This window comes from Dipodomys merriami, unplaced genomic scaffold, assembly GCF_024711535.1.
Source record: "Dipodomys merriami isolate MVZ:Mamm:240054 unplaced genomic scaffold, mDipMer1.0.p SCAF_27, whole genome shotgun sequence".
NCBI lineage: Eukaryota > Metazoa > Chordata > Mammalia > Rodentia > Heteromyidae > Dipodomys > Dipodomys merriami.
The window spans coordinates 968,977-984,928 of NW_027204159.1; positions in this window are offsets into that span (position 1 = coordinate 968,977).

A 15,952-nucleotide genomic window follows, 5' to 3' on the forward strand; every position below is an offset into this window, starting at 1 on the left:
GGAGAAATTCACTTATATATGGCTTTTCCTTATGGCACACCCTACCCACTCCCCAGTCTTCCTGGTGAAGTAAGGTGGCTGAGATTAAATAATTTCTTGCAACTACCCGGTGCCTAGGCAGGAGCTGTGTATTTGGGGACTTTAAGCCTTTGTAACAATGGTGTCCTGAAGCCTGCTAACTGTAATAAAGACTCCAATATTCCATCTACCTAAATATGGCTTCTGGGATGCTTCACCTTACAACAATTATATAGGAAAAGTTAGAGTCTGAGAAGAAAACTACTGTCTTAGAGACTTGAAGGATAAGAGAATAGATTTCAAGGCTGAACAGGAGAACAAAAATTCAGTGGAGAGAATCCTGAAAGGGAAGGAGGCCCATCAGAATCTGCATATAAATGTTCTGCAAATCCTTTGCTGACTTCTGTTCATGCATGGGGAAGATGATCAAGAGCCCAGTGAAAGCAAGAATTGGAAGACTGAAGAGATTGTAAAGATATTTCTGCTTAGCTGACATTAGTATGAAAAAGCTGGGAATTAATGTCACTCTCTAAGTTACAGGGAATTGGCCATTGTATTTCAAATCTCTTTCTCCTCTTTTCTTCCTGTTAGTCTGGGATTCCAGTTGCAGATTAATTTATAAGACCCACATTAGACTACTTGACATGGTAGCATGAACTATGGAAATGTTGTTCCTTTCCCCCCACTTTTTTCCTCTCTACTCTTCACAGAGGAAAATTTCTCTTGCTATATATTCACATCCACTGTCACTTTCTTCTGCCAAGTTGAATTTGTTCATAAGCCCATATTCAATGAATTTTCTATTTCAGATATTGTACTTTTCAGTTCTAGAATTTCCATTTTAATATAGCCTCCATTTCTCTGATGAATTTTCCCCATCTGTTCCCTCATTATGACAATTTTTCCCTCAAAGTACTTAGATGTGTAATTGTAATACCAACATCTAGATCTGATCAGATCTATTTCAACTGATGGATTTTTTTCTTGAATATAAGCCACATTTTCCTTTCCCTTCAAATACCTAGTAGATTTTTTTAGTACACACACACACAAACAAACAAACAAACACAAACACACCATGTGTCATATATTGTACATCTTCTAGTTTCTGCTATGCTTCTTTATAAAAATGTTTTTCTGTTTTCCACCAGGTAGTTATTAGATGATAACTTCCATTTGTAAAGTCTTAGTTGTCTATTTTGTTAGAGAGAAAGCACAAATTTTCAATAATAGAATAGTAAAGGGACATAGTTGTGGATCCTACAAATATTAAGGAGATAAGGGATAATAAACAACATATGCCAACAATTTCTACAATTAAGAAGCAATAAGTACTCATTATCTTGCTCATGTAACTGTAGCCCTCTGTATAGTATCTTTACAATAAAAAATTTAAAAAAAAGAAGCAATAAAAAACTACCCCCCAAAAAGCCCTCCAGAAAATAGTAAATGTTTCTCCCTCAAAAGAAAACCTCAAATTCCTTAACATTACTAGGGATTCTTTCAAACATTAAAAAATAAATAATTCTAATTTTACATGAACAACTTCAGAAAATAAAAAAAATTATGAGAACATACTGTAGTACAAGAAAATCAATGACAGAATTTCTGTGACTGCATTCATGCATCTTCTAGAAGTAAACACAAGTTCTTGAGGATTTAGAAATTTATCACAAGAAACATATAAATATGAGGTGATGAAAGGTACCACAAATGGTAAATATGAGAAAAAAACAGATTATACTTACTTGTGAAGATAAATACTTCCCTCTAAGATCAGAAGCAAGAAGATCTATTACCTTATCTAGTCAATACAGTACTAGATGTCCTAGTGTTATAACGTACACTAAAGCAATTCAAATAAATAAGATATATTAGAAAGATACATGCATTGTCAATTTTCACATGTCATAATCTCTTGTGTTAAAGAATATCCTAGAATTTAAAAAACAACTACTTATAATGATAAGTGAATTTAGTAAGGTCACCGAATGCAATATACGAAAATAAAGTTTACATCACACTAAAACACAAACAAGGCAAAAATAGTAGCATATGATGGCTCACGCCTGTAATCCTAGCTACTCAGGAGGGTGAGATATGAGGATCATGGTTCAGAGCCAGCCCAGGCATGAAAGTTTGAGATTTTATCTCCAATTTACCACCAGAAAACTGAAAGTGACACTGTAGTTTGAGGTAGCAGAGCGCTAGCCTTGAGCACAAGGTGCTCAGGGATAGCACCTAGGCCCCAAGTTCAAGCCCCATGGCCAACAAAACAAAATTAAAAAATTTAAAAATAGCGTAAAAAGCACAAAATGCATAGGGTAATTTAATAACAACAGTAAAAGACCTCTAATGTGAAAACTATGAATCATTGCTGAAAGTAAAGATGGTTTGATGACAGAAAATATGTCATGTTTGTGGACTAGAAGATTCAGTATTATTAAGGCATCAATTACATCAAATTAATCTAGACATCCCAACATGTCTTGAAGTTTTAATAAGAGTTTATAGGAAGTGACTGGCAATATGACTGTAAAATTCACATATAAATTCAGAGCATATAGATTGGTAAAAAAAAATTGAAAGAGAACAAAGTTAGAAAATTCATGCTACTGACTTTAAGGCTTACTAAAAAGTCATAATAATCAAGATAGCATCATATGGTCTTGTAGTATTGTGATAATGTAGACAAGTAAATGACTGAAACAGTAATTCGGAAAATTCAGAAATATACCATGTTATTAATTTTTATTAAAAATACCAACACTATTCAATGAGGAAACATTTGATGCTAGCATACATTATTTCCAGATATATAAAAAACATGGATATATACCTGAGAGCAGGAGACAAGAGCATGGATTATAGGTAAACAAAAAGTGCTTAACTCATCAAGGAAAGGGAAACCATAAGATACAGAGAGCCACAGATACTTTTAGAAAGTGGCTGAACTTAAAAGACTACCATCAAATGTTGCTGAGGATAACGAATAATTGAAATTGTCTCATTGGCATGGATAGTAGTGAATGGCAACTACCTTAGGACACGGTTTGGTAGTTTCTTGGCAAAAGTCTATGTTTACATACATAACTTAGGACTCAAAAATTCTACTCCTATTACAGACTCAATAGAAAAGAAAATGTATAGCTCATGTAAACACTCATAGAAAAGCATTTATGTGTCTTATTTATAATAGTCAAACCTGGTAATAACCCAAATGTCTATTAAATAAATTGTAAAATACTCCCATGATGACATACTATTCAGGAACAATGAATATACATGGACAAATCTCTAAAAAAATCAAATGAGAGAAAAAAGTTTTCCACAAAAAATGCACCATTCATAAGATGCTCAATAACAGGAGTAAGAAATGTGTGGTAGAATTTTGAGCATTGATTTCTGCAGTGGTATACATATTCTACACATATATTGTTTACATATATTGTTCTATATATATTTTGTATGTATTTGTTACACAAGTCTAGACACACTCATCAACTTCCAGAGAACTGTAGCTTAAATAAATGCATTTTAGTTCATGCTAATTATACCTAATTTTTTTAAGTATCATTTTTTAAAACACGGTCTTATGGTGATTTTCATCACTTGCATATCCATTGCTGTCTAAGCAGATATAGTTTTAAAAAAATCCATCTCTCCTATCAACATGAGCAGAAGAGTTATTTGGTTACTTAATTAAAAAGGTGGAATAAAATCAATAAAAGGTATATGTGGAGAAATATATTTTCACTATTTTGATATTAATATAAAACTATATGTGTGGGTTTGCAACTTCCCTTTTGATGTACGCCAGTGTCTTTTGTCTTTAATTCACATTCCACATTGTCATGCTTGTATAAACTATCTTCATAACATATTAACTACTATTTCTAGTCCAAATTTCCTTTAAAGTGAGCTAAAAATTAAATGCATTTTTGAAGTAGTCTAAATGCAAAATCCTTCTAGGATTATTATAAGTTTTCCACATAATACATCTCATGTGTCCTACAACTAATTTAACAGATTTTTTTGTGAATAGAACTAACTTTTCATCTGGATTTCCAAAGTATTCAACTCTGTTTTCTTTTCTTTTCTTTTTTATTGTGAGAATACCATACAGAGGAGTTACAATTACATGGGCAAAATAACGAGTACATTTCTTATCAAGCATTGATGCCTCCTCTTTGTTTCCCCTTCCCATCCCTTCCTATATTCCTCCCCCTTTCCCCACCAAAGTTGTAAAGTTTGTTTTTCGACATAACGACTTGTACCTCTCATTGTTGCGATGGGTCCACCTGTACCCCTAGTTAAACAATTTGTTTTTGCCCTTCCCCTCCACAAATTATACCAGCATCAAATACAGTGAAAGCATGGGTTATACCATGGGGGAGGGACATGCAAAGCAACAAAGAAATCATCTTATAAATATGTTAGAAACAATGAACCCCAAGATAAGTATTCAAATGTTTTTTTTTCCTTTCATGCAATTGTTTTCAACTCTGTTTTCACAGCAAAGGAATTATGACTTACTTTTTTTCTATTCCACTGGGTTACAGGATATTTAATTAAATCGAACCACCACAGTATGTATATACTCTTCCCTTGAGACATTGACCAGATCCATGTTCTGACTTAAATCCAATGTAGTAACCTCTTCCCATACATTAAGATATGTTGAAAATGAACTATATAACTTGTGGGTGGGAATGGAGGGAAAATATGTAACCCCTCTGTACATCACCTTTACAATAACAATACAATGTATTAACAATAAAGATATAATAAAGTCACCAAACAGTGAACGGGGAAGAAAGCTTTCTCTTTTAAACTCATAAATCTTTTAAAGAATCTTTTATTATTTCCTTTTTTGAAAAGATAGTCTTTGCCCCAATTTCTATTAACATATTATAAAACTGTGGCAAAACTTTTAACTCTTTCCTATGTGTGTTCTTTCTTTTTCTGAAGTGTAAAGGCAAATGTAAGCTTATGGTTTTTTACAAAATTTATTACCTAGGTAGCCAATTAACATATAAATGGATTTCATATTATGTATATGTGTGTATGTGCCAGTCCTGGGACTTGAACTCAGGTCCAGGGAACTGTCTCTGAGCTGTTTTGCTCAAGACTAGAGCTTAATCACTTGAGTCACAGTTTTACTTTGGCTTTTTGCTAGTTAGTTGGAGATAGGAGTCTCATGGACTTTCCTGCATAGGCTGACTTCAAGCTTTAGTACACAGATATCAGACTTCTTATTAGTTAGGACTATAGGTGTAAGCCACTGGTACCTGGCCAGATACCTTAATATGCTGCAGAATGCAAATCAAAATCTGACAAGGTATCATTGCATGGAACTCAGAAGTAAATAGTTGATCAACAGGAACTTCCAAGACTAGATGTGATGGCACATACCTAGAATCTCAGCTACTCAGAAGCAAGGGCAGCAGATTTTTGATTCAACACAAGCATGGACAAAGTTCCAGAATCTGTTTAAAAAAACAGATAATACTAATAAAGGCAAAAATCTGGGAATGTGGTTCAAATGTTAAAGCACTTGATTAGCAAGTTGAAGGCCCTGAGTTCAAACTCCTAGACTACTAAACAACAACAACAAAGCCCCCACAAAAACAAAACAAATGGAGTCCAGGGAAAGATAGTGGAGGAGAAGCTGGGGCCTAAACAAGCTCTTGCATAGAAAACAGTTTTAGTGTTCCAGTGAAAAGTCCTAGGCTAGAGAGTCACACCAAGTGTGCCATCAAGTACAGAGAGTTTGACCAGAAAATAAAAATTCAGGCAGCTTGGGTAAGGGACAGATTTGAGCCTATGTCCACAGCCACCATATCAACAAAGAGAGCCTGGGACAAAGGCACCAGAGGAAGTGTGCGAGCAGATTCTACACACATCCAGCAAGAACTGACAAGGAGCAGGAATATTCATCCTGCTGATCACAGATATTTGCAGACTGTGGACAGCCTGGAAACCAAGGGATAGACGTGAGCACCCCAAAACATCCTCATGCATTCTCATGGAGCAGCGGTGGGAAGGTAGACCCTCCCCCACCACCGGAGGAGATCTCCATCTTTGATACTGACAAAGACACAGCCAGAGTGGCTAGCATGTAACTTGGACCTTGGAGGAAGACAATAGGAGCCATTCAACGAGTCACAGGAACCTGACCTGTCTGGCTCAGCTCCACCCAGGTAAAAGATGCCCTTCCCAGGCAGAGAAATCTCTGCCTGTGAAGGAGAGAGTTTTTTTTACTGGGTAAACAGAGCCAGATGCTGCCCTTCCCCACTGTAGCCTAGGCAGCAGACCCAAACAGGAGGAGTAAAAGAAAAGCAATAGAAACTCAGAGAACATAAATCCTGAGAATGGCTCCAGGTGGGGTTCTGTGAATGTCTCAGGAGCTAGCCCTTCAGGGAAAAGTTACTGATTGCTGACAGGCCTCAACCCTACCCACGACCTAGGCCCATCACAGCAACTCCAAGCTAGAGGAAACAGCCATCTCCCTCTTTTGTGATACTCAAAACAGACCTCCCTCCTACTGAACTAGCCTGGGAGGAGGGTCACAAAGTCCTGGGTAAGGCAGAACTTCTTTTTGCCTGCTCAAACAAACTGACTTAAGAAACCAAACAAGCCACAGGAAAACCAAATACCACGAGCAAACCAAAGATTCCACCAAGTGACTGGTTACAGACATTGGGGAGACACAAGATCCCCCACCAAAAAAATCTGAGAACACTTTTTTCTACCTAATTTTAAATTAAAAAAAATTGTTTTCTTTTTTTTTCATCATTTTTATTTTAGGTGTGTGTTTTTAAACTTTTTACTCTTTTCCCTTTTGTCCATTTTGCGTGTGTGTGTGTGCATGAGATTTAATTGCTGTTCTGCTCATCCCCAGATATATACTCATCTTCAATTGTGTGCATAAATTCAGAAATTGATTACTCAAGTCACAAATTCTCAACCTTAACTTCTTTAATAGTAGCATTATTTCTTTATACTTATATAATTTTAAGTGTTTCATTTTTTTAATTTTTAATTTTTATCATTTTTCCTTGTTTCTTTGTATCTCTCCTCCTTTCATTCTAACCATGTCCTCTCTCTGAATTTAAGTCCTGGTTACATTCCCTCTCTTCTTTTTCCTCTCCACATTCCTCTAATCTTATTTTCTCCCCACAATTCTCCCTAAACCTATTAATTTCTGGTCTGCTGACTCCTTTTTTGATGTTCTTAGTCCATTAATCTATAGTTGTTTATTGTTGAACTAGATTGTAGTTGTTGAGCTAAATTGTATCTGTACTCATTTTGACTGCGATAAACAATCTGTGCAACTACAGGGTCTGTTTGATGCTTGCCTTAAAATAGTGTTCTAGTGTGAAATTCGTTTGGCTTTCATATCAAGTGAGCAAAGCAAGTCAGAGAAACACAAGAAAAATGGCAAGTCCAGGTATCTCAACTCCCACTCATAATAATTAGGCAACAGAGCAGTTAATGAATAATCCAGAGCAGAGCTCCCTAAATGCTCTACAAACACTACTGGTAAACCTGCTGAATGAAAAGATTGAAAGCCTGTAAAGGACTTTGTGTGAACGTGATAGGGAAATGTGTGAGCAGGATAAGGAAAAGCATGAGTGTGATGAGGCTAACCAAAGATTAATTCAGGAAGTTCATGAGCATGATGAGGCTAACCAAAGATTAATACAAGAAATTCATGATCTTGAGGAAGCTAATCAAAGATTATTACAGGAATTGCATGAGCAGGATGAGAATAGACAAAGATCAATGGAGGCATTCATGGATTGAGAAACAGACAGCTGAAGGAATCCAGGAAGGCCACAAAAGGAATGCTGAATGGAGCCCATCAGAAGGAAAGGGAGTCTAGTGAAACCATAACCATTCAATTAAGGGATTTGAAAATGAACAATGAAAACCAAATTAAGGAAGCAAAGTCCATACAAGACAAAAACAAAAAACAAAAGAACTCCAACAAAGAATTTGAAGCCATCAAAGCCAACCAATTGGAAGTAAAGTAAACAAAAACAAAGTAGAAAGTCTTGACAGAAGGTTAGACCATGCAGAAGATCAAATCTCTGGGGTTGAAGACAGGTTAGATATTTTTGGGGGGGGTCCGGTCGTGGGGCCTGAACTAAGAACAGATAACTATTCAAGACAAATCCAAGACATATGATAAATCTCTTCTACATTTAGAAGACACCATCAGAACGCCTAATCTGAGAATAATTGGTGTAGAAGAGCACCTAGAGAGAGAAGTTAATGGCCTAGGGAATTTAACAGGATCCTAGCAGAGAACTTCCCCAAAATACAAAAATATAGGCCTATTCTGCTACAAGAAACCCTTAGAACTCCAAACAGACCAGACCAGAACAGGACAATTCACTGTCCCATTATAATCTGCACAGGATCAATTCAGACCAAGGAAAGGATCCTTAAGGCTGTCAAGGAGAAAAGATTAATCACCTACAAAAGGAAACCAATCAGAATAGCTTCAGATTTCTCAGCAGAGACAAAGCAAGAAGAGCCTTGAATGATGTATGTCACACCCTAAACACAAACAACTGTCAACCAAGAATACTGTACCCAGCAAAACTCTCCTTCTTAATGGAAGGTCAAATAAAAACCTTCCATAGCAAAGAAAAACTGAACCAATATATCTTCACCAAACCAGCCCTACAAAAGATACTTAAAGATGTCCTACACATAGAAAACCAACAAGAACACAATAAAGGCCCCAAACAGAAAATTGAAGAATCATAGCAAAAACCTAGTAGGCACAGCCCCCAAGAAGGTGGATAACATGGCAGGAACTACCAAACACCTCTCACTCCTAACTCTCATTATTAATGGACGTAACTCTCCAATTAAGCAACATAGACTATCTAGTTGGATCAAAAAGCAAGATCTGAGGGACTGGGAAGGTGGCTCAGGGATAGAATGCTTGCCTTGCACCACATAAGCAGAAAAAGCCCAAAGTGGCTCTATGTCTCAAGTAGTAGAGCATTAGCCTTGAGTTGAAGACCTAAAGAGCATTCAGGCCCCATACTGACAAAAAAAAAAAAAAAGCAAGATCCTTCTATCTGCTGCCTTTGAGATTCCACCTCACCCCAGTTAGAATGGCTATAATCAATAAATCTAGTAACAAAAGATGCTGGAGGGGATGTGGCCAGAAGGGAACTCTACTGCATTGTTGGTGGGAGTGTAAACTTGTTCAACCACTTTGGAAAGCAGTATGGAGGTTCCTCAAAAGACTCCACATAGAGCTCCCTTATGACCCAGCAATCCCACTTTTGCGCATTTACCCAAATGATCACAAACAAGGTCATACTAAAGCTACCAGCACAACTATGTTCATCACAATGAAATGCATGGATCCTAGAAACAAGGACAAAATAAAAATCATGGAGTTACATACACAGTATGATTCTTTCATAAAATGTTCAAGACCAGGTAAAAGTTAGCTGCAGCTTTTAAGGAGGTACACTAGGTGGTACAACAAAAACAGAGGCAATTATTTTTATAGGTGCCAGGAGGGAGGGTATATTTGAAGGGGGGGTCTGAATGGTGGCACAATACAAGGTATGAACTTTCAGGGCACTGGTGATGTTCTTTCTCTTTATCTGTGCAACGCCTGCATGGTGTTTGCTTCATAACCATATCATAACTGTATATATATGCTTCATGCACTTTCTTGGTTATATTTAGCAGAAAATGTTCCAAAACATCATCCAGTGTATTAGGCAATTCACTTCTCCCTGCCACCACCAGCTCTACCCGAATCCAAGTGTATGTTTGGGATCAAGTTCAAATGGATCCATCCTAAGTTGAGCAAGTATGATGGTTATAATCACTAATTTTCTTCAAGCCATTGGGTAGTTTTATGAGTAAAGTGGAATGAGGAAGAAACAAGGATGGTAATGTTCAACAACAGCCATGTGGCAAAAGAAATGGAGTAAACATTCATTAGTATAAATTTATTCAAAGGCTAGGGCTCTTCCTATTTTATGCTCTCCATTAGAGCAAATTCAGTCACATGAATTATCTAGTTGCTTGATTTTTATATTATGCTCAATTATTTAAGTCATCTACAAGTGTACTTCCCAGTATTTGCCTGTCTACACCCATAAATCCTATATTGTAATCCAATTTTTTATATGAAATTGAACTAACACTTTGATAAAAACTTCATTTAAATGTAGTTATCAAGATGTTTTTATTTCCATTTAGTGACTCAGTTACAAGATGTTGCTTAAAATACAGTGGAATCATATTTTTCAACAAAAATCAAGCTTGCTGAGTTTTCTGCATTCATTTTGATGTTATTTAAACATTCACCATTGTCAGTAGCCACCCAGGACCATTAAGACAACATCTATTTGTGAGACTGTTCTTTTGAAAAAGTCTTTAGTTAGGGAGTAATTTTCCATTATGTTAATCTCAGAAGGCTGAATAGGCTGTTTTCTGTAGGCATGCTTTCTGGCTGGCTGGTACAAATGGGCATGTGTGTGAGTGTGAGCATGCACGCTCACACACACCAAACAATATGACTAGAGGATTTCAAGCTAGAGAAATGAACTCATTAAGTGCCCATCAACTTGGTGTACCCTGGTATGCTCAGGCCACTTTAAATCAATGTCTCTCAGATCTTTGAAGTCATGCCAAAGTTGGCTGGGATGTAACTCAGTGGCAAAGCACTTGTGTAGCAAGTGCAATGTCCTGGGTTCAATCCCCAGTACCAAAAAGAAAAGATCAAACAAACAAAAAATGTTTTAAAAACACCTCAAGTGATGCCAAGCTGTGGAAAACATTCAAGAAATGCATGAATGTGTTGTGACTAGAAAGTGGAATTCAACAATGCTGGCTCTTTTGTTTGTTTCTCTTTTGGGGAGCTAGGGAAATCCATCCATACATGTTTGCTTCCCCCCACCTCTTATTTTAGTGCATAATAATTTGATAACATCAGGGTTTCACTGTGATACTTTTCACAAATACATATATTTGATTATATTCATTTCTGGTATTACTCTTTCTTAAGCCCACCTCCTCTTATCTTTCTTGGATTTTTAAATTTTAATTTTAATGCTTTCATAAATGCATATAATATATTTAGATTATTTTCTTTCCCCTCCTGCTCCCCACTGATTTTCCCTCACAATAGTTTCCCATTTGTGCTCATTCTTTTTTTTATGTCTAGTTTCCACATATGAGAGAAAATGTATAGTATTTCTCTGAGTCTGGCTTATTTCACTAAACATGATGATCTCCTGTTCCATCTATTTTCTACAAATAACATAAATTCCACAGCAGCAAGTCATTTGTTGAAATGGAGTTACATAAACTTTCATGCCTGGCCTGGCCTTGAATTACTATTCCTTAATTTCTGCCTCCCAAGTTGTTTGGATTCCATGCTGCAGCATCATGCAAGGCTTAGGTGTTTTGTCTATCTATTGGCCATGGACATTGTAATTTTAAGTTTGCACTTAACTTGACACAAAGTGCTATGAGCATTTTGCATGTTATTCTTGGCTATTTTTATTTCTTCTTTCTGCCAGATGTCTCTGTAAGTCTGTCCACTTTATTGGGTCTTCTTTGTTTAATTAAGACACTGAAGATCTTTATTCTGAATATTGATCCTTTGTTGGTTTTTTGGTGTTACTTTTTTTTTGAGTGTGACTTGCAATTTCATTGTCTTCAAAGCACTTCTGAAGAAAAGGCACTCTTCATTTTTAATATAGAGACATTCATTCATCTTTATAAGTAGCACTTCCTTAAAATTTCATATCTTGAGGTAATAATGGTAAATGATTTCCAAATATCATAAAGGTATTATCCTATACTTTCTTCTATTAATCTTGAATAGTTGGCTTTTCTGTTACTTTGCTTGGTGAAATGTAGAGGTTCATTTCCCCCCCACAGAAAAAAACAATTTAAACATTCTCAGTTTTAGAGCCATCATTTGTTCCCTGTTTGCACTGCCACATCTGTGACATACCATTTATTTTCAGGGCTAATTTGCTTGATTGGCTTATTTCTTTATCCTGAAGCCCTTACCACAAATCTTAGTTACTATGACTAATTGGTGTAATTTCATAAAGCTGTAAATATATAGGGTAAATTCTATCACCTTATTCCATAAATGTTTTTTTTTTCTTTTTTTTTTTTGTCGGTCATGGGGCTTGAACTCTGGCCTGAGCGCTGTCCCTCAGCTCTTCAGTTCAAGGCTAGCTCTCTACCACTTGAGCTACAGAGCCACTTCCATGAATGTGTTCTTAGCTTTGTGTTCTTGAATATAAGAATAAGCTTGTTGATATCAACTCAAAAATTTGACTAGGAATTTGTTTGAAATTACATAATATTAATGAGCAGGGGAGAATTATTAAGTATGAGCTGGGTGCTAGTGCTCATGTCTGTAATCCCAGCTACTCAGGAAGCTGAGATCTGAGGATCATGTTTTATTTTATTTTATTGTAATGGTACTGTACAGAGGGGTTACACCTACATAAGTAAGGTAATGAGTAAATTTCTTGTCAAACATTGTTATCCACTCCTTCATTTTTCTCCTACTATCCCTTCCCTCCCCCACTCCTCCCCATTCGCACCCCCTCCCCCAAAGTTGTAAAGTTCATTTCCAACATAGAGTTTTGTGAGTATTATTGTTGCATTGGGCCATTCTTTGTCCTTCTTTCAGCATGTTATTTTCCCCCTTCCCCCCCCCCCCGCTTTTTTTTTTGCAGGTCCTGGGCCTTGAACTAAGGGTTTGGGTTCTGTCCCTGAGCTTCTCTGTGCTGAAGCTAGTGCTCTACCACTTAAGTCACAACAGCACTTTGAGCTTTTTCTGCTCATGTGGTACTAAGGAAATTGAACCAAGGACTTCATGTATGCTAGGCAAGCACTCTACCAATCGCCACACTCCAGCCCTCTGTGTGAATCATCTTCAATTAATCACAGAAAAAGCCAGACGTGGTTGCTGTGTCTCAAATGGTAGAGACAACATCCAAGCCCAGAGTTTTAGACTCTGGACTGGAAGAAAGAAAGAAAAGGAAGAAAGAAAAAGAAAGAAAGGAAGGGAGGGAGGGAGGAAGGGAGGGAGGGAGGGACGGAGGGAGGGAGGGAGGGATGGAGGGAGGGAGGGAGGGAGATAGAAAGAAAGAAAGAAAGAAAGAAAGAAAGAAAGAAAGAAAGAAAGAAAGAAAGAAAGAGAAAGAAAGAAAGAAAGAAAGAAAGGAGGGAGGGAGGGAGGGAGGGAGGGAGGGAGGGAGGGAGGGAGGGAGGGAAGGAAGGAAGGAAGGAAGGAAGGAAGGGAGGAAGGAAGGAAGGAAGGAAGGAAGGAAGGAAAGATTAAGAGATATTTACTCTACTTGCAGATCTACTGGTCAGTTTAACAAAGTTTCAAGAATGTTGGCAGAAGAGGTAAGATTCTTAGGTCCAAGTCAAAGGACCTTATTCCTTAAGATAATAACTGTAACTAGAAACCAGCATTTTGTATACAAGTCTGGAGAACGAAAGTCCGTAATGAAATAAATATAAAAAGAAGTAGGCTGATAGCCACCTATGATTGTATTACAGGAGAGGATCCTTGAACTTTGGAAGCATGAATATATTATACCAGACAGTAAGCATGTCTGCCCTTTGCTATAGAGGGAGACACACTGTATCTTTGTAGGTTATTCACCACAAAACACTCCTAAAATAATTCAGAGCATAGTCAATGAGTACCTATGCATTCAAGATATATAAAAATGACATGAAGAATTATCTCTTAACAGCATTTTTAGGGTACTGAGTTTTTCTATCCATGAAAAGTTCAACTCTATATGCTTTTTAAAAAAATCTTTTAGGATATTCTTACTATTTATCATAAAAGTTGTAGTGTTGGACATGGAGGTATGGTCTTTATAATGTGGTATCTTTACCACACTGGTGAAGTCCTTGCCCAGTGTTTGTGAAGATGTAGGGTTTGATTCTCAGCAACCACAAAACAAACGTAACTCAAGCACAAAAAGGAAACCAGTTGCAATGTTTTATGTTTGCTGCTTTTATAAACATAAGGTTTACTTTGGTGTGTGTGTGTGTGTGTGTGTGTGTGTGTGTGTGTGTGTGTGTGTGTGTATGTGTGTGTGTGTGTGTGTGTGTGTGTGTGTGTGTGTGTATGTGTTGATACTGGAGCTTGAACTCAAGATCTGGGCACTATCTCTTAGATTTTTCCATTCAAGGTTTGTGCTCTACCACTTGAACCATAGCTCCACTTCCAGCTATTTGCTGGTTTAGTGGAGATAAGAGTCTCATGGGCTTTTCTGCCCAGGCTGGCTTCAATTTGTGATCTAAGGATCTAAGGATCATAGCTAGAATGAATAGGAGCATAAGTGGCTCTGACATGTTGATCCTATATCCAAATACGTTTCAAAGTGTCTTACTAATCTAATTCATAGATAATTCTCTTTGGGGTTTGGTTATCTAGGTAAATATTCTTTTAAGCATATCTATCTGTCTGTTGTCTGTCTATGGGTTTAAACAAATGAGTTGTTCCAAAATGGGGATTGAAAAATCTCTCTGTCTCACTCTGTGTGTGTGTGTGTGTGTGTGTGTGTGTGTGTGTGTGTGTGTGTGTGTGTGTGTGTGTGTGTGTGTGTGTGTGTGTGTGTGTGTGTGTGTGTGTGTGTGTGTATTCCAACTACTCAGAATTTGGTTTTTCCATTTTTCCATTTTGGAAGAATATTTCTATGCTGGGCTAGAGCTTCAAGTAACATGTTAAATAGAAGTAGTAATAATAGTAAATAATCTTCTCTGTTGTGTAGGGAAAAATTTTTCTGATGTTTCAGTGTGGAGTAATATCTCTTCTAGCTCTTTGTTAAAAACACCCAAACCAGGTTATCAATGTTTTTTTATAGTTTCAGTCTGGCAAGATTCTTTATTAGGGATGAATTGGAATTATCTTTATTTTTATTGTCTCTACTAAGAAAGTCATATACATTTTTTCACTTTAATCTGTTTATACATACTATAGTTTCAATGCTAGTGCCTCTTCTTCCAAAGTTCAGGTAAAAGCTAAGAGTGGAGCCTTTAGGAAGTGATAAGGCCATGAGGGGAATCTTCCTTCATGGATGAGACCCTATAGAATATTGGTGGGAACTGGAACTAAGTAGCCCTTTAAAAGATTCCTTTTTTAATTCCAATGTTTAAGGCGGCCGGCATCTTGGAAAATGGGTTTTTACCAGCCACCAGACCTGCTGGTGCCTTGATCTTGCCCTTTCAAGCATACAGAATTGTGAGAAGTAACTTTCTATTGTTTATTACTTATCAAATCAGTGACATTTTGTTGAGCAGCAGGAATGAACTAAGGCAAGATGGTACACCTACTTGAACATTTCTGTTCATAGTTTTTTCAGGACTTTTGCATTATATCTATGAATGAGACTGGCTTTTAGATTTCATTTATACTATGATTGTGTGATTTTGATATTACAGTTAGACTTGCCTCACAGAATCTGGACCCACTGCAGTAAGGATTTCACCTTACCCCATCATAAAAATATATCAAAGATACCAATGGTTTCCATGTTGCTAAATTCAATTCTTAACCCTTAACATCAGCATATGGCCTGTTTGATTACTCTCTACTCTTTCCTCCTTGAAAAGTTTTCTTCACTTGGTTCTAGGACATCACATACTCTTATATTTCCTCTTCCTCTCAAGCCTATCCTCTTCCCTTTCCTTTGATGAATTTTCTTCATCTCTCTTGACTTCCTAATTTTGGATTGCCCAAAGGCACAGTACTTCTACCTTTTCTCTTTTTTGTCCAAATAATAGATGATGTACATAGGTTATGATTTCAGAGAGGTTTATGGCTTTGAATGCCATCTATATATCATTTCAAAGGGTCTCTGTCCTTTGAACTGAACTCTTATATCCAAAT